At 36.5% G+C, this 27,033-nt stretch overlaps 1 long non-coding RNA gene across 2 annotated transcripts in view; it reads left to right on the top strand.

Moving 5' to 3' along the window:
* Positions 1–5,235, top strand: part of LOC147366712 (uncharacterized) — a 409,970-nt gene extending 404,735 nt beyond the window's left edge. The window contains exon 8 of one of the 2 annotated variants that reach the window (XR_015168983.1): positions 4,427–5,235. This is a non-coding gene — a long non-coding RNA (uncharacterized LOC147366712). The remainder of the gene's footprint in view (positions 1–4,426) is intronic. The other variant, XR_015168988.1, reaches the window with a different exon arrangement.
* The last annotated feature ends 21,798 nt before the right edge of the window (positions 5,236–27,033 follow it).

The raw sequence follows: 27,033 nt of genomic DNA, 5'->3' as shown, positions 1-27,033 counted from the left end.
ATCCTGCTGGTTTGTTTCGTAGGTCATTATTTAACATTATAGAACATTTCTCAGATGTCCTCTTTAACAAAACTATGAAAAAACACCCATGAATTTGTCACCTTTAGTCTCATAACAAGTGGCTTATGTAAAGACATCCTGCTTTGATGTACACCCTCATCTCGGTATAGTAGATATAACATTGTTTAGTACAGGGAAATAGGACAGACTAAGACCAACTCTGATTGAGAGAGTAGACAACACGATACACATTTTTGTCTTTTTAAAAATAGTGTCTAGTTTTAATTATGTCTGGCTTCCCTGGTGGCTCAGATTGCAAAGAATCTGCTTGCAATGCGGGAGACCCAGGTTCAGTCCCTGAGTGGAGAAGATCCCTTGGAAAATGAAATAGCTACCCACTCCAATATTCTTGCCAGGGAAACCCCATGGACAGAGGAGCCTGCTCTCTACAGTCCATGGGGTTGTAAAGAGAATAGGCAGCAGGATACACATTTTTGTCTTTTTAAAAATAGTGTCTAATTTTATTTATATCTTACTGCAACTGCCTCCTATAATGGAGGTGTGGGTAGCCAATATGGTATATAATATTGATACATTTACAGTTTAAAGCAGACGTTGGTATACAAATAAACATATGTGGGTTACCAGAATTTCAGCAACATTTAAAGACCTTGGGTTGGATGAACTCTCCTGTGGAGTTAATGTAATATATTTTAGAAGATACCAGAAGACTAAATCCTAACACTTTCAATTAATTCAGATTCAGGATAGTGGAGAATAACAACCAGAAGAACCCAAGAAAGGGGAGCCAGGGAGGTAAGATGAGAACCAAGAGAACAAAATTGTTCCAAAATCAAGAAAAGGAAAAGTTTAATAAGTATCACCAAAGCTTAAATAAATAAGAATTTACATTCTAAAGAGCAATTTTGGTTGGAGTGGTAATAAATCCTGATTGCGTTGCATTCAAGAGAGGAGGAGACATGAAGGGCAGATAACTATATTGAAGGGTTTAGCTGTTAAGAAGAGAGAGATGTGAGACAGACTTGGGTCAAGGGAAAGCTATATTTCTTAGATAAAGATTGCTTGCAGTATGTATGCCATTCAAAGCCTTTTTAACATGAGTTATATATTAAACTGAATTAGGAATAATAAAAGTGTTCAGCCAGGAGTATTATGTGTGTTCTTTTCTCTGAAGTAAAAAAGATGACAACTAAACCTCTCCAGGAAAGGAGCGCACTGTATAGGCTATTCAATATTAATGTTTTCAGTAGAGTTTTTATTTTTGCAGCAAAAGTAAGGATTTTGGAGTTAGGAAGACCCAAGTTCAAATCTATACATTCAAGGTTTAAATTTTTGAATTATTTCTATAGAGGCTGGTTACAAGTATAGACACGGAGTCACCTTCAACCTGTGAGATGATAGTAATTGATGGATCTTTTTCCTTTCATTGTTTGATGTCTGTTCTTAATGAAATAACATCTTAAAAATTCTAAGATTTAAAAGAGTTGATTTTAAAAGTTCTAAATGTCCGATAAGCACTCAGTTTAGTTCAGTTCAGTCACTCAGTCATGTCCAACTCTTTGCAACCCCATGAATCGCAGCGCGCCAGGCCTCCCTGTCCATCACCAACTCCCAGAGTTCACTCAGATTCACGTCAATCGAGTCGGTGATGCCATCCAGCCATCTCATCCTCTGTCGTCCCCTTCTCCTCCTGTCCCCAATCCCTCCCAGCATCAGAGTCTTTTCCAGTGAGTCAACTTTTTGCATTAGGCGGCCAAAGTATTGGAGTTTCAGCTTTAGCATCATTCCTTCCAAAGAAATCCCAGGGCTGATCTCCTTCAGAATGGACTGGTTGAGCTGCTTGCAGTCCAAGGGACTCTCAAGAGTCTTCTCCAACACCACAGTTCAAAAGCATCAATTCTTCGGCGCTCAGCTTTCTTCACAGTCCAACTCTCACATCCATACATGACCAGTGGAAAAACCATAGCCTTGATTAGATGGACCTTTGTTGGCAAAGTAATGTCTCTGCTTTTGAATATGCTATCTAGGTTGGTCATAACTTTCCTTCCAAGGAGTAAGCGTCTTTTAATTTCATGGCTGCAGTCACCATCTGCAGTGATTTTGGAGCCCAAGAAAATAAAGTCAGCCACTGTTTCCACTGTTTCCCCATCTATTTCCCATGAAGTGATGGGACCAGATGCCATAAACTTGGTTTTCCGAATGTTGAGTTTTAAGCCAACCTTTTCACTCTCCACTTTCACTTTCATCAAGAGGCTTTTAGTTCCTCTTCACTTTCTGCCATAAGGGTGGTGTCATCTGCATATCTGAGGTTATTGATATTTCTCCCGGCAATCTTGATTCCAGCTTGTGCTTCTTCCAGCCCAGTGTTTCTCATGATGTACTCTGCATATATGTTAAATAAGCAGGGTGACAGTATACAGCCTTGACGTACTCCTTTTCCTATCTGGAACAAGTCTGTTGTTCCATGTCCAGTTCTAACTCTTGCTTCCTGACCTGCATACAAATTTCTCAAGAAGCAGATCAGGTGGTCTGGTATTCCCATCTCTTTCAGGATTTTCCACAGTTTATTGTGATCCACACAGTCAAAAGCTTTGGCATAGTCAATAAAGCAGAAATAGATGTTTTTTAGGAACTCTCTTGCTTTTTCGATGGTCCAGTAATTTGGTCTCTGGTTCCTCTGCCTTTGTGCTGAGAACCACTTACCACGTTCAACCAAACATATGAAATTTCGACTAGTCAAGATAGTTTTGGAAGCTGCTTACTGATACAGAATCCAGGCTAAGGATATTCAAGAAATTCAGTGTAACAGATAAAGAGCCTTAGACATCATTTTATAAGTATGTTAGTATTCAATGTATGCAAGAAAGAAGAATCCTCCTAAAGACATTATTCCTCCTGTAGACATTATATTCTGGGCTTCCCAGGTGGTTCAGTGGGTAAAGAATCTGCCTGCAATCTTTGGGAAGATCCCCTGGAGAAGGGCATGGCAACTCCCTCCAGTATTCATGCTTGGAGAATTCTGTGGACAGAGGAGTTTAGTGGGCTACAGTCCATTGAATTGCAAAGAGTCAGACATGACTGAAGTGACTGAACACAGAGGCATTATATTCTAAAGAAACAGTGATTATTAGTCTGTTTTTTTGCCGTCCAACATGGACACTTCCTGCTTATGTTCCAAGGATTTGTTTACAGTCTGAGTCTAGGTAAGAGATGATTCTGCCTCTACCCATGAAAATTGTCAAAGACCAGACATTTGTTCTGTCAAGACTCATAGAAGCTAGGGGCACATCAATGAAAAATTGCATCAGAAAAGTTCAACAGACTAGGAAGATTTTATTCAATACTATAGAAAAAGAGGAAAAAAGTGAAAGTGCTCTGTCGTGTCCAACTCTTTGTGACCCCGTGGACTGACCAGGCTTCTCCGTCCATGGGATTTTCCAGGCAAGAACACTGGAGTGGGTTGCCATTTCCTTCTCCAGGAGATCTTCCCAACCCAGGGTCTTCTGCATTGTAGGCAGATGCTTTACCATCTGAGCCACCAGGGAAGTCCAGAAATAAAGGAAAGAGATTAAACTCAAGACTCCTAAAATGAAAGATGGGATAAGCTAGTAAACTTACTAGAGGATGTTACTGGGGAGCGGGTCAATTAACAAATATAATTAGATCATTTGTGTTTGCTAATTGGCACTTATCAAAATTAGACTTCTACCTTTCCATAAAGACTGGGAGATAGGGGTGCTATCTTCTTTGATGATGATATTTCAAAGAGATGGTTCTCAAGTCCTTGAAAAAGACATTTCTGAGTTGTAAAACTGGCAAGGGGCTGAGAAGATTTACATCTCAAAGAGGCAGAGAATTTACAATTGCAATTTTCTAAAGTAAATTCTTTAAGAAAAGGGATATCAGGGCCTTCTAGTCAGGAAGAAACCTATCTAAAGTTTAGTCAAACTGAAGGAAATTTTAAGGCTATGTTTCTTGGTCTGAAGAAGGCAGGTAATAAAGGGCTTAGTCAATCCGCTACTACTCTTGGGACCTTTAGAATTTACCCTGGTCTTAGTATCTGGAGTCTAGTGCCCACTGGGATGGGTGGAGGTACTGTTGGAGTTGAGATTCCAGCAGACTTATTAGACAATGCTGTCTGACGGCGGCAGCACTAATAACATCTTTTCCATAGCTAAATTCTCCCCATGACTATATTTATGGCTTCTTTTATGAGCCTGGTTTGCCATATTCTTGATTTAATGAACACTCCAATAGCTTGAATAAAATGGTCTTTCTGCTCAGTTAACCAGAATTTATTTTTTCTTTTGTTTGCAATGAAGCATATTTACTGATTGCTCTTTAATGTCTTTTTGGATACATTTTGCGCATTTTTCACTGGATGTTATTTCTTTTATGCCTCTAGGAAGAATTTTATTTACTCCTCTTTGGCACTCCACTGTCACCATCATCACTACGAATTCATTCTTATATTGCCTGGAAAAGTAACAACAGTTCCACATACCATAGCTTTCCCTCAGAAGAGTATTCTATGCCAAAGCAAAAGAAAACTAATTAAAGCTCTCATTGTAACTAAAACAACTGGGAACATCACGTTCAGCATAACTGAGGATGCAGGGTATCTGCCAAAAATGTGAATTCAATTTTTTTTGATTCATGTATAGATATAAAAATGTGAAGAATACAAATGTAATTGTTCAGTACATCATCCTCTTGTATTTATGTAATTGTTCATTATGCATTATTACAATATTCTCCAATATTCTATTTTTCCTCTTTCCTTCCTCCCCCTGTCTTTCCTTCGAAATAAATATTTCTTCAACATCATTCATGTTACCAGTATAGTGTGAGATACTATAGGAATATTTGAAATGTAGAAAATTACTTATTGACTAGACTATAGTAAGGAGTTTTTTGTGGTGCTTGCAGCAGTGAAAACTTACAGGAATGAAGGAAAACTACTCCATGGTATAAAATAAGGAGTGTCCTTGGGACTTCCCTGACAGTCCAGAGGTTAGAAAAACATCATGCTTCTACTGTAAGGGACTGGGGTTCCATCCCTGGTCAGGGACCTAAGATTCCACATGCCATGTGGCACAGCCAGAATAAAAAGGAACATCCTGAGGACAAGGGCATCTGTGCTTTGGAGTCAGTTTTATAGACTGTATTTCTGTTAGCATATGTATACTTGTCATCTTTCTTAACATCATTTAGAAGGTATCATTTCCCCTGTTTTTACCAGGCACTACCTTCCTTCAGAGGCTGTTTGCATACATTATATATGTATCAAGGTCAGAGGGCAAAAAGAATGAATTGACTTGATTTCAGTTATTTCTCTGCTTCTTATTATTTGAGAAGTTCTTTAAAGTTTTCCTTATTTTCCCATATCTGCCGATTTTGTTATCTTTTTTTAAAATATTTTATTTTTTAACTTTACAATATTGTATTGGTTTTGCCATATATCAACATGAATCCGCCACAGGTATACACGTGTTCCCCATCCTGAACCCTCCTCCCTTATCTTAAATCCAGCTTTAACTCTAAAATGATAAAGAAATATGAGTCTCTTATTTCAAATGTTGTATTTAATGAGTATGACCAGGCAGCCAAATAAATTAATAAAACTTTACTGAAGATTATAGTTATTCTATATGAAATTTGAAAATGGTTTCTCAAATCAAATAAAATGCAAAGGTAATTATAAATTTTCTTGCCTTGAAAAAGCCTTGGCTAAAATAAGAGGCTGATGAGAAAACTACTGATCATTAATTATAGGAATGAGAAGAGGTTTCAGGAAAGAATAACTGAGATGACTAAGCAAGGTTGTGCAGACTTCATTTTTAGTTGACCTGTATTGAGTTTCTCTTTTTGTCTCTGTCAAAATATATTGACTTCATTAACTTCTCTAGTCCATTTCTACATTGGGATCCTGGACCTCCAGAGTTATTGAGGAAACGTGTGGGTAGAGAATGAAATATGTATTAAATTCAGGAAACATAGCTTTTGTTTTCTGTTGTAAAATATATGTTTGTGTGTTTTTTAAGGAGGTTGGTACTTAGGATAGCAACTATTTTGGTGCCAGAAGACTTTCCTATGTTTCTTGGATTTTGTATCTGTGAAATGTATAACGTGATATTTTTATGAATCCTAGTGACCACTGAATAGTTAGAAAGAGGAAGGAGGAAGCCATGAAAGGACTTAATAACCATCAGATAGAGAATCCAACTTTCAGATTTGAATGTGCAATAGCACATGTGGTGGTGATGACTCAACTTAAACCTGCTCTTAAAGGGACTCAAACCCAAGGTAGGCTCTTGACTGAGTCTAACAAAGACAAAATATCCCCAGTTATTAAAAATATGCTTTTATTCAGGATGTTAAAATAGGAATTGTGTTCATTCATGAGGAACATGTCAAAGAGAGAAAACTTTAGGTTTTAAGAGGCAGATAAACAAGTGAGTAGTTTTGAAGCATGGAGAGAGAAGGGATGCGTGGCTCGTTTTGGATATTATATATATGAGGGCAGAGTGGTCCATTATATTATGTAGTTAGATATTTCTTGGATCTCGGCTTCCCTAACTCAGTGGTAAAGAATCTGCCTGCCAGTGCAAAAGGTGTGGGTTTGATGCCTGGATTGGGAAGATTCCCTGGAGAAGGAAATGACAACCCAATCCAATGTTCTTGCCTGGAAATTCCATGGACAGAGGAGTCTGGTTGGGCTGTGGGGTCACAGAGTTGGACATGACTTAACAACTAAACAGTAATAATATTTCTTGGAACACAAAAATGTATGTGGAGACAGGGGTAGATTTCTTAACATACTTTGCTACTTTCTGGGAACTCAGGGCTTAGATAAACTTCAGCACTGTCAGTTGGTTTCATGTTACACCAGAAAAGAAGGGATTCAGATTTAGAGATGGGGCTATTTGGTTTTTAATTTCTCATTTTGATAAGGTTTTTATTGGCTCTGTTCTTTCCCTGTATCTTAAGAGGGAGCACTACCCAAAAATTGAGTTTGACTCTTGGTGGACATCAAGCCAAAAGACTAAAAGATGATGCTGTTAAAGTGCTGAAATCAATGTGCCAGCAAGTTTGGAAAACTCAGCAGTGGCTACAGGACTGGAAAAGGTCAGTTTTAATTCAAATCCCAAAGAAGGACAATGCCAAAAAATGTTCAAACTACTCACAATGCACTCATTTCACATGTGAGCAAAGTAATGCTCAAATTCTCCAAGCTTGGCTTCAACAGTACATGAACTGAGAACTTCCAGATGTTCAAGCTGGATTTAGAAAAGGCAGAGGAACCAGATCAAATTGCCAACATCTGTTGGAACTTCGAAAAAGCAAGAGTACCAGAAAAACATCTACTTCTGCTTTATTGACTACGCTAAAGCCTTTGACTGTGTGGATCACAACAAATTGTGGAAAATTCTAAAAGAAATGGAAATACCAGACCAGCTCACCTGCCTCTTGAGAAACCTGTTTGCAGGTCTAGAAGCAGCAGTTAGAACCAGACATGGAAAAATGGACTGATTCTAAATTGGGAAAGGAGTACGTCAAGGCTGTATATTGTTACCCTGCTTATTTAACTTCTATGCAGATTACATCATGCAAAATGCCAGGCTGGATGAGGCACAAACTGGAATCAAGATTCCTGGGAGAAATATAAATAACTTCAGATAGGCAGATGACACCACCCTAATGGCAGAAAATGAAGAGGAACTAAAGAGCCTCTTGATGAAGATGAAAGAGGAGAGTGAAAAACTGGCTTAAAACTCAACATTCAAAAAACTAAGATCATGGCATCTGGTCCCATCACTTCATGGTAAACAGATGGGAAAACAGTGGAAACAGTGAGTGAGAGACTTTATTTTCTTGGGCTCCAAAATCACTGCAGATGGTGACTGCAGCCATGAAATTCAAAAACACTTGTTCCTCGGGAGAAAAGCTATGACCAATCTAGACAGCCTATTAAAAAGCAAAGACATTACTTTGGTGACAAAGGTCTGTATAGTCAAAGCTATGGTTTTTCCATTAGTAATGTATGGATGTGAGAGTTGGACCATTAAGAAAGCTGGACACCAAAGAACTGATGCTTTTGAACTGTGGTGTTGGAGAAGACTCTTGAGAGTCCCTTGGACTGGAAGGAGATCAAACTAGTCAATCCTAGAGGAGATCAGTCCTGAATATTCATTGGAAGGACTGATGCTGAAACTGAAGCTCCAATACTTTGGCCACCTGATGCAAAGAACTGACTTACTGGAAAAGATCCTGATGCTGGAAAGAATGAAGGCATGAGGAAAAGGGGATGACAGAGGATGAGGTGGTTGGATGGCATCGCTGACTTGACAGACGTGAGTTTGAGTAAGCTCCAGAAGTTGGTGATGGACAGGGAAGCCTGGTGTGCTGCAGTCCATGGGGTTGCAAAGAGTCAGACATGACCGCATGACTGAACTGAACTGAGGTAATTTGGAGTCAACTTCATCAACTTTTTTCCATCTGGCCTGAGATCTGCATAGTTGTGGACAGCAGATCACTTTTACCTGGTGGGGGTTTCAATATCTGCCAAACGCCTCAAAGATATTGTTATGCATATCTCTTGAGGGGCCATCAGGACCCTGAAGGAAGGCTGCACTTTTTTTTCTTGACTGTTTCCCCCTTGTCTCCGTATCCCCTTCGTTCCCTGATTAGCAACTGCTTGATCCTGCCCTTTGGAACAGGGAACGGTCTTGGAGGCTGAATGAAGCCTGTTTCCTACACTGAAGATTTAGGGACAGAGAAAGGCTTTTGTGCCTTGGAGGCCCACAGGTTCCTGCTCAGTTTCAAAGGGAGAAGGTGGAAAAAAGTGCCTGCTTCTTGAGTGGAAGAGGCGAGTTGCTTTTGTTAAAAAGAAAAAAAAAGGAGGGTTTGTCTCATGATCACTGATTATTTCCAGAAATCATTAAACTCATTTGATTATCTGCAGTAGCCCCATGGTGGCTATCAGGAATAGGCAATTCTTCTGTGAGGGGAAAGTGTGTTGCTTGTGAATTTAAGGTTCTTGCTTCATTGTGAAAGAATTCAGGGACACAGCGATAGGTAAGAAGTGGACTTATTTAGAGAGAAACCCACTCCATAGAGTGTGGGACATCTCTGAAGTTGAGAGAGCTTCAAAATACAGTGTGGGTAGTTTTTATGGGCTAGGAAATTTCATAGGCTAAGGAATGGAAGAATTATTCCAGGTATTTTGGAAGAAGGGATGGGGATTTCTAGAAATTGGGCCATCCTGCCCACCTTTTTGGCCTTTTATTTTTAGCTCAGAACTGTTGTGGTGCTGGTGGCTATGTTATTTACCATGCTACTGTATTACAATGAGTTATAATGAGGCTCAGGGTCTACTGGAAGTCGGCTCTTCTACCATCTTGGACCCAGTAGACCCTGAGCCTCTTTATACACTCACTGTAATACAGTAGCATGGTAAATAACCCAGCCACCAGTGCCACAAAAAGTCTTTGTCATGTCCTGTGGCATTCTTTTACAGATTGTGCCCTGCCCCTCCCCTCCTGTTCCAAAAGGAGTCCATGAGAATTTTCTGCAAGAAAGCACTGGAAGAGATAAGGTTAAAATTTATAGTTGAGTTTCTTATCTTGTGCCAACTAAGTATACTTGCTTGTGTAACAGAGATAAAAGTTAATTTTTTTTTTTTGTTCCTGGGAGCCTGGTTTTTATTCTTGGGACCCGGGCCCACGGGACCTTTGTTCTTTAGCTTCCAAGGCCTGTTTTGCCCAAAACCAGTCCCTGATCCTTTTCCTAAATAGCTGTGCTCTTGTCCTCCCTGTCTCAGTTATGCTCTGGTTAACCAAAGGTTTGAATAATAAGCTCAAAGTCTCCATTAAAGAACAAAATATGAAATAATCATCTTTTGGTGGAAGAGGACTATCTGAGGAAATATCCTCTCTTTTTTCCCCTTATCTTTGGAGAAGTTAATATTAGGTTGATGCAATTGCAGTTTTTGCATTGTTGAAATTTATTGTTTGATATTGGAATACTTATCAATAAATATGGTTATATTAGACATCATTTTAATGTGCATTTCTCACTTTATGTTTTTGCTAATGACTATTACTTGCTGTTTATTTTATATTTATTTAGACTATGGAAATGATATTAGACAAAAAGCAAATTTTAGTGATTTTCTTATTTGAGTTCAAAATGGGTCATAAAGCAGGGAAGACAACTCACAAAATCAACAACACATTTGCCCCAGGAACTGCTGACAAATGTACAGTGCAGTGGAGGTTCAGGAAGTTTTGCAAAGGAGATGAGAACTTTGAAGATGAGCATAGTGGCTGGCCACTGGAAGTGGACAGTGACAAACTGAGAGCCATAATTGAAGCCGATCCTCTTACAGCTACATGAGAAGTTGCTGAAGAACTCAGCATGGACCATTCTATGGTTGTTTGGCATTTGAAGTCAACTGGAAAGATGAAAAAGTTCAATAGATGGGTGCCGGATGAACTGACTGCAAATCAAAAAATTGTCATTTTAAAGTGTTGTCTTCTCTTACTCTACACAACAACAGTGAACCATTTTTCAGTTGGGTTGTGATGTGAGACAAAAAGTGGATTGTATACAGCAACTGGTGACAACCAACTCAGTGGCTGAATCAAGAAGAAGCTCCAAAGCACTTCCCAAAGCGCAATTTGCACCAATTAGGGTCATGGCCACTGTTTGGTAGCCTGCTGCCAATCTGATCCAGTATGGCTTTCAGAATCTTGGGGAAACCATTACATCTGAGAAGTATGCTCAGGTAATCAATGAGATGCACTCAAAACTACAATGCCTGCAACCGGTATTGGTCAACAGAAAGGGCCCAATTTTTCTCCAGGACAATGCCCAACCACATGTCACACAACCAATGCTTCAAAAGTTGAATAGATTGGAATACAAAATTTTGCCTCATCCACCATATTCACCTGACCTCTTGCCAACCAACTATCACTTCTTTAAACATCTCAACAACTTTTTGCAGGGAAAATGCTTCCACAACCAGCAGGAGGCAGAAAATGCTTTCTAAGAGTTTAGTGAATTTCAAAACACAGATTTTTATACTACAGGGATAAAACTTATTTCTCATTGGCAAAGATATGTTGATTGAAATGATTCCTATTTTGATTAATAAAGATGTGTTTGTGCCTAGTTATAATTATTTAAAATTCACAGTCCGAAACTGCAATTATCTTTGTGCCAATCTAATAATCTAACCAGCTAAATTTCAAAGCACTGATTGGTATAATTCATTTGTAAATAGAGTCAATTTTCATTGACAGCCTGAATGTGGATGTGCCTTTTCTTGTCTTCTTCTACTCAAGTAAACAGACCCAGAATCTACTTTTTAGGCCAGTGCAGGCCACCTTTTTCCTAGAGTCTATTTTTTTCTTTAGCTCTTCCTTCCAGGCAACTATCTGGGCTGTGGAAGGTGCTAAAAGTAAGATTTGGACAGAGAAGGGAACATGGGTAGGTGTGTTTACGGGAGTGACAAAATGAGGAGGCTCTTTAGATTTGTCTGAGACTGCAGGCTTCATTCATGCTTCTTTTGCTTTACCTGGTGTTTTTATATCCTAGCCATAAATATATATGTGTGTGTGTTGTGTGTGTGTGTGTATCACAAACTGGTAGCTTAAAAGAATAGAAATTTATTTTCTTAGATCTGGAGCCGACAAGTCCAAAATCATGATATAGGCAGGCTTATACTCCCTTGAAAGTGCTAAGCAAGAATGCTACCTTGCCTCTTTCTAACTTCCTAACATCAGGTGACTGCTCAGAATCCTTGGTATTCCTTAACTGTAGCTTCATTACTCCAATCTTTGCCTCCCTTGTTTTATGGGTTTCTTTACTGAATGCCTTCAGGTATACATCTTTTTACAAAGCCACTATCCATTGGATTTAGGGTTCATCCTAATCCAGTATGACCTCGCCTCAACTAATTACCCCTGCAAAGAAACCTATTCCCTGAAAAGATCATATTCTGAGGTTCCAGGTAGTTGTGGATTTGGGGGAACTTTGCTCAATACTGTGTATTGGCTAATAACTAATTGTTGCTTTTTTCTCCACTTCTTTCTGTGCATATATCTTGCTCAGGAACCTCATTATTAAGGAAAACTTTCAGATACATGGCTTTTCTGGCATTTATGGCTTGCTTCACTATTAGGCCTCCTATGATCTGGTGGCAAAGTCTTTCAAGCAGAGAGTTCTAGGCATTCACAGTAAGTGCTTTGTTAGATAGAGGTGAATTCAGAAGAAATGTAGATAGGTCACTGGTAATGACTGCTTCAGGAATCTTCTTTTAAATTTTATTTTTCTGTATGACATGATACTAGATTTTAAAAAGTATATGTGCTTGTTCTTCCTTTTTAGTTTGGAAAAAATATTATTTATATGCATAATATATATTTTTATAAATTGAATAGTCGGTAGACTATACAAGGTAATTAATGCCTCCAAGAAGAATTAAAGCTAAACCATTACAAAGTTGGTGTTGTGATTTTTGGTAGAGTTATCACCTCCCCTATTATTAAATGATATTTAATGTAACAATTTTTTAAAGACATGATACATCATATAATATTGTTTTTCACTTAATAAATAATGTATATCTTACAGATGGAAGCAGTATACCTCAGAGCTGTGCAATGCTATGAGTACTTTATTAAAATTTTAATTTAGTCAAAGTATATGTATAATTACATCTGCCTTATTTTTTTCATGCTTTAACTCTGTCAGCCATTCTATATAGCAGAGAATTTTAGTGTTTTGACTATGCATTTATCTATGCTTGAAGCAAATCCAAAACAATCATCAGAATAGAATCCTGTTTCCTCCAGGCACAACTCAGAGAGAGGTGGAATGGCATTATAATTGGTTAAAATTCCTCATCAGACTCTTCTGCTTTCAAAAAAAAAGATAACAATTTTACCTACAGTACATTTGCTTATTAGAGTGTATGGGCTTTTTTTCCAACTGGGATTAAAAAGCAGAAATATAGTCATAATTCAGAAACAGCAATCTTGAATGCTATGTTACTCAATATTTATTGAAAACTTTGTTGAGATAGTATCATTCAAGGAAGTTAATGCTTAAAGGGGATAGAGTCTATTCCTGATATTCAAGGCTAATTATCTGTATTCATTCAGATCACTAAAAAACTGGATTCTTAGACTACCTTGTACTTCTCTGACACACCTCTTCAAACTATTATCTTTACCTTGATTTCTCTTTATATGCTTTTAGAAAAAAAGACGATGTTTTAAAATAAGGCATGTATTATATGTATAACTGAGAGAAAATGAGCATCATGTGGTTAATGAAAAATAAACAATCAAAACAAATAAAAAAGATGAACTCTTACTTAGAACTAGTTGTCCAGGTGTGCAGCAAAGTTTGATAACAAATCTATTCTTCCTATGTGTTGATTTCTCTCTTTTCTGAAAATTTTGTCTTGGGTATCTGCATTGATTTAGATATCCTAATACATGTGTCAATGTATTAGTTTCCTAGGCCTGCCTTAACAAATTAATGCAAGTTGGGGGGGTTTAAAACAAGACAGATTTATTACCTCCCCTTTCCGGAGGTTAGAGGTTTGAAATTAAGGTATTGATAGTGTTGATTCCTTCTGCAGCCTCTGAGACAGAAGCTATTCCATGCCTCTCTCCTAGCCTCTGCTGACTCTGGCAATCCTTGACATTGTGTGGCTTATAAATGTATCACTCCAGTTGCTTCCTCTATCTTCACATGATTTCCCCTCTGTGTATTCATGTCTGTGGTTTGAAATCTCCCTTTGCTTTCTCTTATAAGCAAAACCATCATTTGATTTAGAGCCCACCTAAATCCAGCATGATCTTGTCTTAAGAACTTTAACTTACATCTGCAAAGACTCATTCCAAATACCGTCACATTTGGAGATTCCATATGATCATGTATTTTTGGGAGACACTGTTCAATTCTCTATATTAGAGTTTTCAGCATCTGAGGAAACTGGTCAAAAATCTAAATATTGATACATCTATTCTGTAATAACATGTAGATATGTTGAGAATGTTAAATATTTTAGAATCTGAAAATTCAGAGACTTATTCAGTTGTTGTTGTTCTGTTGCTCAGTCATGTCTGACTCTTTGCAACCCGTCAACTGCAGCACACTAGGCTTCCAAGTCCTTTACCAACTCCTGGAGCTTGCTCAAACGTATGTCATTTAGTCAGTGATGCCATCCAACCATCTCGTCCTCTGTCATCCCCTTCTCTTCCTACTTTCAATCTTCTCCAGCATCAGGATCTTTTCTAATGAGTCAGCTCTTCACATCAGGTGGCCAAAGTAGTGCAGCTTCAACTCCTGCATCAGTCCTTCTAATGAATATTCAGGATTTATTTCCTTTAGGATTGTATTGATTTCCTTTAGGATTGACTGGTTGGATCTCCTTGCAGTCCAAGGGACTCTCAAGAGGCATCTCCAACACCACAGTTCAAAGCATCAATTATTTGGCCTTCAGCCTTCTTTATGGTCCAACTGTCACATCCATACATTACTACTGGAAAAACCATAGCTTTGACTATATAGACCTTTGTCACCAAAGTAATGGCTCTGCTTTTTAAAACGCTATCTAGGTTTTTCATAGTTTTTCTCCTAAGGAACAAGTGTCTTTTAATTTCATGGCTGGGGTCACCATTTGCAATGATATTGGAGCCCAAGAAAATAAAGTCTGTCACTATTTCCATTGTTTCCCCATCTGTTTACCATGAAGTGATGGGACCAGATGCCATGATACTCATTTTTTGAATGCTGAGTTTTAAGCCAGCTTTTTCATTTCCTCTTTCACCTTCATCAAGAGGCTCTTTAGTTTCTTTTTGCTTTCCACCATAAGGGTGGTGTCATCTGCATTTCTGAGGTTATTGATATTTCTCCTGGCTTATTCAATAGATGTTAAATATGAGGCAAAGACAAGTAACGTTACTGAATGTTTGAGTTCTGCTTTGTTTTTAGCCACTTTTAAAGACAAATGCTCATCTGTAATTCTTGATGAGGCATATTCTTGATATTTGATATTACATGACTCAACTCAACTCTCCTATCCACTTTATAAACTAGGCAAGGATCATAAATAGCCAGAGAAACTATGCTCATGAGATTTTTGCCTTTCATAATTTGAATTGGGAATCATGGGCAGTCACATAGTTAAGCAGTGGGTGTTGAAGCTAAAAGAACACATTGAGAAATGGGATAATGGGGTAAACTAAAGGTCTTATCTCATTATGAAGTATAGACATAATGAGGAAGCAGTAATTAAAATAAGTAGATCATATAAATAGTACTTATAGACAGTGAAGAATCTAGTTGATAATGGGTTAAAAAAAAGACAAAAACTTGTTCACAACTCAGGGAATTTACTCTTGCTGTTCTGTCTTTTAATGTTGTCTTTCAAATATTACCCTCGTTTGTCATTCCACTACCTCATGTTTCTGCTCAAATGCCACATTTTCATATACCTTATTTCTGATCACCCTGTGTTAAATAAGCCAGTGCCACATCTCATCACCAGTGCCACAAATACACAACACTCTATCCTCCTTTCTCAGATTGCTTTTTCTTTATGGTACTTATCAAAATACACACACACATGTGATACTTATTTTATCTCTTCCCACTGTAATATAAGGCATTCAAAGGAAAAGACTTTGTTTAGTTGACTACCATAAACTCAACTGCCTAGAAGAATGCCTGGCATGTAATAAATAGGCACTTAATAAATGTGAAAGAGATAAAAAAAAAAAAAAAAAGGTTAAACAGAATCTGAGAGATCCATGAATTATGTTGATAGACATAGAAATTCAGAGAACTCTGGTGGATCTCTACATGCAGTCTTAATGTCCTTGAGGTGGTTTTGTACCATAGACCCTTTTAGAATTCTATAAGACATCTGATACAATTTTTGATAATTACCATGCTACTTAATGAAGAGTTAACAGGTCTTATTGGTTTCTTTTTGTTTGTTTGTTTTTACCAGAGCAATATGAATTAGATACAATACAGCCTAAATTTGTATAAGGGAAATATATTTAGAAATATGCTCCAAATACAGATGTAAAACACATTTCATAGCCAAATATATTGGTAAGATTATCCATTAGCTTGGGGGCTAGCTGTGTCTTTAATCTGATATTTTTAAGTAGATATTCAAAAGTTGGTAACATTGGTAGTAAATAAGGAGTGTATGTTTTTGCAATAACATTTGTAATTCTCCAACCCAGCAGCAAGTTACGTATATTTTTCTTTTTGAATTGTCAGTGAAACAAGAATATACCCAATGTAGGACTGATCTGTGTGATTTTGATGAAAATGTGAGTTTATATTGCTATTTTCAAAATAGGATTATTATAAAAGGAGTTTTTTTATGAATGCATTTTTAGGTTTTCAAAGGCTATTGTTAAAACAAGTTCTTTTTTTTCTTTTGAAAACCCTGTAATTCACTTTACACCTTTATAAATTAAAGTACACCTTCCCTAAAAATGCATTGTATTGGATAGATTTCCCTCTGAGAAGTCTATAGTCTGTGAAAGCCAGATATGAATAGAATTTTATGCCATAAACTATATTACACAATTCATTTCTGCCTCCACTACAGGTTCTTATTCAAATCAGATAGTCTTCCTTTTTTTACCCTTAGATATCAACTGTATTCACATGCATTAAACACATCAAGAAGGTATCTATAAACATTACATGCTCACTTGCAAAATGTATTTCATTTTCAATTTGTAATGGGGATATATGCTTTATGTAAGGAGACATATCTTTTTCAAAGATTTTGGTTAAAAATCATGATATCTTAAAATGACTAATTGTCTTTAGGTCATTCAAAGTGATATCTGTATGAAAGTATCAGAAACAGTAGCTGCTTTCTTTCAGTCTCCATTTCTTATAAATGCTATTTATATGTAATTAAATTCTAAGGTAATGGATATAAACCAAGGTAACTTGAAAAAGGATGATTTATTATAGTATAGAGATGTCTTATTATGTCTTTACCTTTGTATTTCTTTATTAAATTTAAGAAAAATTTCCTTCTCAGATCTGGGGATGGTATACAGAAAGACTACTGAAACATGAACTCAATATCAATCTTTCAACTGCTAATCATTTGCTAATAGGTATTTATACAAGTATTAGTTACAGTAAAGCTTTTCAAATTCATAGCAAATAATAATCACTTGCAATAAGACATCGTTTAAATAAGACATCTGCCTTATTGATAAACTCAGTATCACCTACTTTGGATCCTTTCTTCATAAAATGTAACATTAGCTAACATCTAACATTTCATATTTTAAAAATATAAGCATAAGACTTCTTGCTGTGAAGAATAATAACTGACTATATTAGCTAAGAACTTATTTAAAACAAATGATGTTATTTGACAATAAAACAGGGGTCATATTTACTATTTAATAACTGTTTCCCAGTTGTAGATTTAAGTTAAAGTTTGGTTTATCCTCAGGGACAAAAACATTAGTTAAGTCTTAGCTTTTAAATGTTGGTGCCGGGTGGGGGGGCAGGGGATGGGGGTTACAAATAGAGAAAGTAACTGTCACCAGTCTTCAGGTATCTGTAGTGGGAACTCTTCTTTTTAATTTTATTTTTTAAATAATTTGTTTTAATTGGAGGGGAATTATTTTACAATTTGTGATGGCTTTTGCCATACAAATTCATCAACATCAACTTCACATTGCTGGCTTTGATTTTAATGGTTTGGTCTACTCAAAAATGTATTTCAGATAAAATGAAATTAGTGAGACTACCCATCCACAATATCTGTAGTTTGCTTCACAGAGGAAAGGTGCTTTCTGTGTCATATTTACATTTTTGTAGTTCAGCAAATTCTTATTTTATTGAAATCTCTCTTATTATAGAACATTTAATTTTAATAAGCTTTGTCTTTAAAAAAATAGGCTATATTATAATATGAAACTCTATGACTTTAAAAAAACTCAAGTTGGATATGTTTAAAAGAGAAATTATGTGATAAAAATTAGCATTTGACTTTCCATGATTTTCACATTAGATGACCTAACACTATTTGGACCCTATTTTTTCCCACTTCCCCTTGCTATCACTATTAATACATTTCTGCCCACCTGATCTTTCAATGTTTTTTTTTTTTTTTCCTATAATGCATTGTCTAAGGAAGTATAATAAGTCTAGGTGTTCTTATGAAAAAAAATATTGCATGGTCCAATGCAAAAAGCGGCCATGAAGTCATAAAATCTGAGTTTACATTCAGTTCACCATTTACATTCCTGGACAAGAGTATTTCATCTTGTTAGATCTACTTTCTTGTCTTTCAGTACAGTTCACCAGTTCAGTTCAGTCGCTCAGTTGTGTCCCACTCTTTGTGACCCCATGGACTGCAGCACGCCAGGTTCCCTGTCCATCACCAACTCCTGGAGATTGCTCAAACTCATGTCCATTGAGTCAGTGATGCCATCCAACCATCTCATTCTCTGTTTGTCGCCTTCTCTTCCTGCCTTCAATCTTTCTCAGCATTACGGTCTTTTCCAATGAGTCAATTCTTCACATCAGGTGGCCAAAGTATTGGAGTTTCAGCTTCAGCATCAGTCCTTCCAATGAATATTCATAACCGATTTCCTTTAGGATGAACTGGTTGGATTTCCTTGCAGTCCAGCGCACTCTCAAGAGTCTTTTCCAACACCACAATTCAAAAACATCAATTCTGCGGTGCTCAGCTTTCTTTATAGTCCAGCTCTCACATCCATACATGACTACTGGTAAAACCATAGCTTTGACTAGATGGACCCTTGCTGGCAAAGTAATGTCTCTGCTTTGTAATATTCTGTCTATATTGGTCCTAACTTTCCTTCCAAGGAGCAAATGTTTTTTGATTTCATGGCTGCAGTCACTATCTGCAGTGATTTTTGTGCCCCCCAAAATAAAATCTGTCACTGTTTCTTATCCTTAAAATAGAAATAATAATATTTTAAAATAGAAATCAAAAACTATCTTTAAAATAGAAATAATAATAATAATAATTCATCTTTTGCTAAGCACTAGCTAAGACAGTGTAAGCAAAGGACCAGATATACTACCTTGTCCAGCCCAATCATTCTGTAAAGTTCCCTGTATTGGTCAGCATTCACCAGAGAAACAGCACAAATAGGAGATAGATAAATATAATTAGAGCTCCAATTATATATTCTTTATTTATTATAAGAATTGGTTCACCCTACTATGGAATTTATGAAGTCCTGTGATTTATCATCTGTGAGCTGGAAAACCAGAGGCCAGGTATGTTTCAGTCCTAAAGGCTGAGAATGAGGGGAGCTGATTGTGTCTCAGTTATAGTCCAAAGACCCCAAAATCAGGGTCAGAAAGGGTAATGGTGTAGATTCAATTCCAAGAGCCAAGAACACTGATGTATAAAGGCAGAAGAAGATGGAAGTTCCAGGTCAAGGAAAAATTAAATTCTCCCTTCCTCTACCTTTTCGTTTTATCCAAGCTCTTAAGAGACTGGATGAAGACCTCTTTCTTTAGTACGGGAGATCTATTTTATCCAGTCTACAGTTCACGTGCTTCCAAAAACAGCCTCACAGATGCTCAGAAGTAATGTTTTTTCACTGTCTGGGTATTCTTAGGCCTAGACAAGTTAACTGGCCCATAAAACTAAACATATTAATCATCCCATTTGGTTCATCTCTCCTGCCACATTTGCCTGTCTCATAGGCACAGAGGTTTGCTGTGTGGTTTTTCTTTTTTTGTGTGTGGGGGTGGGGATTGTTTTATGTTCTTTGTAGCTTGTAATATCCTTAGATTATTTCCCAAAGATGTGTTTACTCAGGATCAAATATGTTTGAAACTGTTCATCAGTATTTCAAGGACAGATGAACATCTTAGTTGGACATAAAAAAGCGTGACTGAAGAAAAGTTAGTGAGCAGGAAGAAAAGGATTATACGTAGACCAGGTGTTGTAAACTAAAAATAAAACTAGGCTGGGTTCTGTTAGCTGAGGTGACAACCATCAAACTTGAAAAGCAGTCTTCAATTTAAGAGAGAGTGAAGCCAGAGTCCAATATGAGCTTTTAGGATACAGTTTACAGAAGGAATCAAGCAAAGAATTTAGGAGTTAGATCTTTAAATGAACCCAGGAGAGAGATTAGTAGCAAGGTGACAGAAAATTATGGAAATGGGTACAATCCGATGCCAGTTTGATATCAAGCCTCATTGCCTTCAAGACTCCTTTTAAAAGACAAAGTGAATGTTCTTTCTTTTATTATGGGCTCATCTACCTTCATAAAAAGTCTTTGAAAGAGAAAGTGATTGAAAGGGCTCTGTCCATTTTAAAAGTCCTCACAGATTTTAAGCCTTGGACAAGAGCAAGATAACCCAGCATTTTTACTATCTGCCTTGTGCACTGCTTAATTCAGTCTGTGGTAGACCCATCAGTGTCTTAAAATTAGGTTCAACCCTGGTTTTGTTTCCTATAATCAAAAGGGATTTGCAGAGGTGTCCCTGATACTTTTGCCTAGACTGAAGCATAGGCAAGTTTTCTGATATTTTATATTTTTGCATACATGTTAGTTTTGTGCTTTAACCAACAACACCGTGGTGAAAGTAAAGTGGATTTCTCTAATTATTTATATAATCTATAATATAAGAAAAGATTTTTAGTTTGGCATTTATAATATGGGACAAGGTTACATATTGAAGAATATAAAATGTAACTTTCAACTTTTATTTGGTTAAAGGTTTGATTCACATTTAAAATGCAGACAAGATCATTGGAACTGCATGTTATAGCCATATTTAGTAAGAAACAGTAGTAAAAATATAGCTTATAATTTTGATCACAGTTACTAATTCATTAATCTGAGCCTTGTATTAACTATTGATAACATGTGAGAGGCCTTCCATTCTAACAGGATGATGGGTATATATTTTATACTCTATGAATGCTTTATTATATCTGAAACTATATTATCTCTAAATGACTTACCGTGAGTCTCAATATTGCCATAGAAGGGTTATGCACATGCTTTCCTGACTGTTTTACATTCCTGCTGAAATGTAACTTTGTTATTCTTTCTATTAAGATATGGGATATTTTTTTCCCCCATCTCTTGAATATCAGCTTGGGTCTGTTACTTGTTTTAGCCTAGACCAACCAGCCTGACAACTTGTATAATTGCAAGGGATGCCTTCTTGGACAATTCGATACCATCAAATCTTGCCCAAATCAGAAAAGCTGGCTAGGCTGTCTGAAGAATTATTAGAAATTATAAATGCTTGTTGTTTAATGTTTTCAGATGGTTTTTTATGTAGAAAAAACTTACTGCTACAAAGAATAGTATGTGTCTCCTGAAGGTATGAGTTAATACTTCAAGAATATTAATTACTTTAATTCCAAATGCTTTATACTAAAAAGAGGAATAGAAGGAAACATTTGAGAGTAGTAAGATGAAGCAATGTTTCCTATCACCATACTAAATGATGCTTGGTGTGTAGAAAAATTAAAGAGTCTCTGTGTTATGGGAGTTTATAAGAGAATCATTAGGAAAATTATAAAATGCCTATAAAATTATAAAATGCCTATTATAAAAAGACCAACAAAGAAAAAAGAATATCAAGAGGACTATTGAACTGATCTGTAGGATAAATGTTTTGTTCTCTGTCTTCTTGACTAATAGAAAGATTTTTCCTATGTTACATGGGCAAATTGATCCTTCTATAGAAGAGAAAGGGAATGAACTCATAAGATGAATATTTTCGTTCTTGTTCAGTTTCAAAGTTGACAAATACTAATTAAAGAGGTAAATTTTTGGTAAATTTTGGAGGAACTAGTCAAAATGAATAACAGGGTCTTTTTGAGAAGACTGCTGCTGCTGGTTCGACCCCATAGACGGCAGCCCACCAGGCTCCCCCGCCCCTGGGATTCTCCAGGCAAGAACACTGGAGTGGGTTGCCATTGCCTTCTCCAATGCATGAAAGTGAAAAGTGAAAGGGAAGTAGCTCAGTTGTGTCCAACTCTTAGCGACCCCATGGACTACAGCCTACCAGGCTCCTCTATCCATGGGATTTTCCAGGCAAGAGTACAGGAGTGGGGTGCCATCACCTTCTCCATTTTGAGAAGACAGGGTAGTATTTTTAAAAGAATAAATAAATAAATCAATGAAAGAGAATAGAGAGCCCAGAAGTAGGTCCACATAAACATTGTAAATTGATCTTTGATAAAGGAACAAAGACAGTTTAATGCAACAAAGGTCATCTTTTCAACAAACAATTCTAGAAAACCTGGACAGCCACATGCAAACAAAACAAAGCAAGAATAACAACACCACCAAAATCTTCACAGAGACATAGACTTTAATACCTCTTGCTAAAATTAATTCAAAATGAATCAAGACCTAATGATAAAACAAAAAAATAGATCTTCAAGAAGATAAAAAAGAGAAAATATAGATGACCTTGGGTATGGTGATGACTTTTGAGATATAATGCCAAAGACACAATCCATGGAAGAAATAATTGATAAAGTAGATTTCATTAAAATTATAAACATTTGTTCTGTTAAAAAATGTTTCAAGAGGCAGAGAAGATACCACAGACTGTGTGAAAATCTTCCCGAAAGACATATCTGATAAAGGACTATCATCTACAATTATTAATATAAAAAAGCAAACATAAAAACTTGTAAAATTTAACAATAAGAAAATGAGCACCCTGATTATAAAATGAGCTCAAGACCTCAAAAAATGCCTCACCAAAGAAAGTGAACCCATTTGTAAGGCAGCTATGAAGGCACTGACACAGACAACAGACTTGTGGACACAATGGAAGAAGGAGAGGGTGAGCCCAATGGAGCGAGTAGCAAGGAGACTATACGTTATCATACGTAAAATAGATAGCCATGGGAAATTTGCTCTATCTCCCAGGGAGCTCAGTCCTCTCTATGACAACCTAGAGAGGTGAGATGAGGTAGGAAGTCGGGAAGGGAGGTTCAGAGGGAGGGGACACATGTATATACCTACGGCTGATTCATGTTGATGTATGGCAGAAACCAACACAATACTAAAGCACTTACCCTTTGATTAAAAATAAATAATTGAAAAAAAAAGAAGGTACAAATGGCAAATTAGCATATGAAAGGTATGCCACATTTCATCAGAGAATTGCAAATTAAAGCAATGGGATATCACTATACATGTGTTAAAATGGCTAAAATCCAGAATACTGCCAATCCCAAATACTGGAGAAGATGTGGAGCAACCAAAACTCATTCCTTGTTGGTAGGGATACAAAGCAGGCATAGCCACTTTGGAAGACATTTCAGCAGTTTCTTGCAAAACTAAACATATTCTTACCATATGCTCTGACAGTTTTGTACCTTGGCATTTATTCAAAGAAGTTGAAAATATATGTCTACACACACACACACACATACACTCACACACTACATATAGATGTTTATAGCAGCTTTACTCATAATTGCCAAAACTTGGGAGAAACCACAATATCCTTCAGGAGGTAATGTGTAAATAAAGTGTAGTACATCCAGGCAGTAGAGTACTATTCACTACTAAAAAGAAAGTGTTAATGTTGATTTTGATAATTACACAAAAGAAGACAACAAAACCATGATGGTTCCCCCTTAATATCAGGAATAACAAGGTTGTCTGTTCCTACTCCTTCAACACTGCTCAGGGGGTGCTGGTATGGACAATTGGACAGCAAAATGAAATAAAAGACATTCTAATTTGATGATAAGAAATAAAACTATATCTATTTGCAGATGACATGGTATTTTGAAAATCCTAAGTTATGTATAAATAATTATTAAAACTAATGTGTGAGCAAAGTAGATACAAGAACATTATCAAATTTCAGTTGTATTTCTCTACACTAGCAATGAATAATTAAAAAAATGAAATTAGAAAAACAATTTCATTTACCATTGCACCAAAAGTATTTAAAGAATAAGAATAGGGAATAAATTCAACAGAAGTGAAAGACCCGTACGCTGAAAACTAAAAACTTTATTGAAAGAAATGAGGGAAATGGTATATAAATGGAATGGCATTGCATATTTATAGACTCAAAGAATACTTGTACTTTTGAATATTAAATTTGTTGTCAAGGGAGAAATACTCCCCAAGTTTATTTCTACCCAGTACCTATCAAATTATTGCTTAACTTTGGGAGGATATAGACATGTTTTCCCTAAAATTTATATGGAAATGCAATAGAACTTCAGTAGCCAAAAGCTCTTGAAAAAAAAAAAAACAAATATGAAATTTGAAATACTTACATTTCCCAATTTCAAGACTTAATATAAAAGGGCAGTAATCAAAACCATGCAGTGCCCGCAAAGGGGTAAACATATAGATAGAGATCAACAGAACAGAATAGGGGCCAGAAATAAACCCTTACATTTATGGTTAAATGGGATTTGGCAAGATTATCTAGATATTCTCTTTCTTTCTAGCATTATTGCTAATGAATATAAGGTTTCTTTGTGGAGTAATAAAAGTGTTCTAAACTTAGTGAGAATAATTGCCTAACTATGAATGTACTGAAAACCACCGTATTGTACACTTTAAAAGGTGAGTGCTAAGGTATATGAATTATATCTCAGTAAAACTGTTATAAAATATATAATGGAAGAAAAATATACTATGATAAAAAGAAAATCTAATATAAAAAAAACAAAAGAGAAGGCAAACACATTATAAAAGGAGAATGATTAAAATAACAACTCAATAGTTGTGCCAAGCCACACTTTATACCTGTGTAGCAAGAATCATAGATAGTCTCAGAAAATAAACTTGAGAGCAATTCAGAATGCAGTATAAATATAAAATGTGTGATGTGCATCTATGTTTATAGGTATAAAATATACAAATATGTCAGTGTGTTTAAGAAACTTAAGAAATTGAGAATTCTTTTATGTACAACAATTAAATGACAGATTCCAACTTAGGCTGAATAAAATTTTTACTGGAGAATATTTTGAATTTGGGGAAAAGCAATATTTAAAGAGTTTGCGGCTAATAATATATCATAATAAAAAATGCATTCACATTCACAATGTGAAGAAGCAAAAGCAGACATGTATTAGATTGGTAGCGATAGATATACCTCTAAACACAAGTAATGCAACAGAACAGAGAAAGTCTAGGGAAAATAAGAAAAATTAAAAAAAAAACAGAATGAAATGAGTCATGACCCATAAAGGTAAATGGCTTTTCAGTGGCAATCATGAAGGCTTGAATAATTCAGAATAATATCTGCAACGTGATGATGGGACATAATTATTAACTTATATATCTATATTCAATAAAATAACCTTTCACAGGCCCACATTTAAAGGAGGAAGAAAACCTAGAGGAAAATAGGTGAATGCACACAGCAAATGGTAGACACATGGGTAATCCAAAAATATTTAGATTATATTAAGTAAGAAATGTAACAGACTAATTTGAGGAGTATAGCAATAGACTGGAACAAAAATGTGTGTTGACAATTATATTTTAGATGAAGGTGTCTTTGAATTCAAATTCTAATGATCCTACATGATAAGCATAGGAAAAGAGAGTAGCATAGTGGAAAGAAAAAAAAGGAGATTTGGTGTCAGAAACATACACATCAGTACCCCTGATCTGTCACAAATTAATTTACCTTATCTCTCTTTTATTGCCTTCTGTAGATTTTAAAACTGGTAGGGAGTCAAAAGATTTTAGTAAATAAGGTCCTCAATTTACTTAACTTTTGCATTTCAATAACATTTTAATCTGTTAAGGAAGGAAAACAATCAAAAGAAAGAAACAGCAACACCAACAACGAAACAGCTATTGACTTGATTACGAGGGTTCCTGAAGCAAAACTGGTTCCCGAGAGAATTCCCCTGAGTTCTATTGTTTAGACAGTAAACTGGAAAATCCAAACTGCGGTCAAGAAAGTTGGAGAGGGAGAGGGTGGGAAGATTTGGGAGAATGGCATTGAAACATGTATACTATCATGTATGAAACGAGTCGCCAGTCCAGGTTCCATGCTCGATACTGGATGCTTGGGGCTGGTGCACTGGGATGACCTAGAGGGATGGTATGGGGAGGGAGGAGGGAGGAGGGTTCAGGATGGGGAACAGATGTATAACTGTGGTGGATTCATTTTGATATTTAGCAAACCAATACAATATTGTAAAGTTTAAAAATAAAATTAAAAAAAAACCAATTAAGATATAAAAAAAATGTTATAACTGGAATGGCAGGACTAAGTATCAAAACTTTGGGAAGAGAGAAGAAAAACATCAGTAATGAGATAAAATACTTGGAGGATTGGAGCTCCTCAGCATAAGGACCATAACATGGATAGGAACTAAAAATCCAACAGAATACGTTGCTGCTGCTGCTGCTAAGTCGCTTCAGTCGTGTCCAACTCTGTGTGACCCCATAGACGGCAGCCACCATGCTGCCCCGTCCCTGGGATTCTCCAGGCAAGAACATTGGAGTGGGTTGCCATTTCTTTCTCCAATGCATGAAAGTGAAAAGTGAAAGTGAAGTCACTCAGTCGTGTCTGACTCTTAGTGACCCCATGGACTACAGTATGCCAGGCTCCTGCGGCCATGGGATTTTCCAGGCAAGAGTACTGGAGTGGCTTGCCAGTGCCTTCTCCTACAGAGTATGTTGGGATTCCATTTTAGGTAGTACTGGCTGTATATTGCAGGGGCTAAGCACAGAGTTTGAGGAACACGTAGACAGCCAGATCTCAGTACCTCTGAAGTGTCAAGATTTGCCTCCTCATCTACCTCCAATCATCCTTTACAAGTAAGTCAACTTTATTGCTCAAACATAAGCAAATTCATTTCCTATCCTTCCTTCATTAACCGCTAGAACTTCTCACCCTGACCCAAACAAGATTTCTAATCCTCACTTTTTCTCAAGTCTAGAAGTGAGTAAAAGAGTCTTTTAACATGCC

This window comes from Bos grunniens, chromosome 8, assembly GCF_055505025.1.
Source record: "Bos grunniens cultivar Pamir isolate PY7600 chromosome 8, Bosgru_T2T1.0, whole genome shotgun sequence".
NCBI lineage: Eukaryota > Metazoa > Chordata > Mammalia > Artiodactyla > Bovidae > Bos > Bos grunniens.
The sequence above is the reverse complement of the archived record's forward strand: the minus strand, read 5'-3'. Positions and strand labels throughout refer to the sequence as shown.